This window comes from Microcebus murinus, chromosome 10 (genome assembly GCF_040939455.1).
Source record: "Microcebus murinus isolate Inina chromosome 10, M.murinus_Inina_mat1.0, whole genome shotgun sequence".
Lineage (NCBI taxonomy): Eukaryota > Metazoa > Chordata > Mammalia > Primates > Cheirogaleidae > Microcebus > Microcebus murinus.
In genome coordinates this window covers 50,913,086-50,914,492 of record NC_134113.1, presented here as the reverse complement: position 1 = coordinate 50,914,492, position 1,407 = coordinate 50,913,086, and positions in this window count along the sequence as shown.

Below are 1,407 nucleotides of genomic sequence, written 5' to 3'. Positions count from 1 at the left end.
TTTTGATAACTTGTGTCCCCATTACGATTTAGTACAAAGAATCTTTTGATGTGCATCTGGATCTCCTCCTTGACCCAATAGTCATTCAGCAATAGATTGTTTAATTTCCATGATTTTATGAAGTGGTGAGTGTTTCTATTGGAATTTATCTCTAATTTTCTACTACTGTGGTCTGAGAATATACATGGTATAATTTCTTTTTTTAAAAAAAATTGTTAAGGTCTGATCCATGGCCTAGAACATGATTGATTTTGGAGAAAGTTCCATGAGTTGATGAGAAGAATGTATATTCAACTTTATTTGGGTGGAATGTTCTGTAGATGTCTGTTAGACCCATTTGTTCTAGAGCTCTGTTTAAGTCCATTGTTTCTTTGCTTATTTCTGCTTGGAGAATCTGTTCAGTTCAGTCAGTGGGGTGTTGAAATCCCCAGCTACTATGGCATTTCTATTTATCATGCTATTTAGATCAATCAGGGTTTGCTTTATGTATCTGGGTACTCCTGTGTTAGGTGCATAAATATTAAGAATTGTTAAGTCTTCTTGTTGGATTTTTCCTTTCATCATCATATAGTGACCATCTTTGTCTTTACTTTTGCTATTTTAAAGTTTATGTTATCTGAAATAAGAATAGCTACCTCTGCTTTCTTTTGGCTTTCATTTGCCTGGAAGTTTGTTTTCCAACCCTTGACCTTGAGTCTGAAAGTGTCTTTGTGGGTTAGATGTGTTTCCTGGAGATAGCAGATACTTGGCTTATGAATTTTTATCCACTTAGCCAGTCTATGTCTCTTCAGAGGACAATTCAAGCCATTCACATTTATTTTGAGGCTTGATATTTGGGGTAGATTTATGTTCATACTATTGGATAAATTCTTATTTTGTTTTACCTCTCAATCCATTGTGGAATCTGGGTTCTGGACTTTAACTCTTGAGTGATTTTTACTTTGGTGGGTGTCTATTGTACTTTTCAGTGTATAATGCAGGTCTGAGTACTTCCTGCAGGGCAGATCTGGTCTTCACAAATTCCATCAGTGATTGCTTGTCTGGGAAAGTCTTTACTTCTCCCTCATAGATGAAGCTTAGTTTTGCTGGGTAAAGAATTCTAGGTTGGCCATTATTCTGTTTTAGATGATTGAGTATAGGTGCCCAGTCCCTTCTGGCTTGTAAGGTTTCAGTTGAGAAATCTGCAGTTAGTCTGATAGGTTTTCCTTTGTAGGTTATCTGCTGTTTTTATCTTACTACTCAAAGGATTGCTTTTCTGTTTACTTTGGCCAGCCTAACAACAATGTGATATGGTAACTGACTTTTTTTTGTCCAGTCTCCCAGGAATTCTGTGTGCTTCTTATATCTGGATATCTAGATTTCTGGCCAGGCCAGGCATATTTTCCTCCAGTATTCCAAGAAATAGAT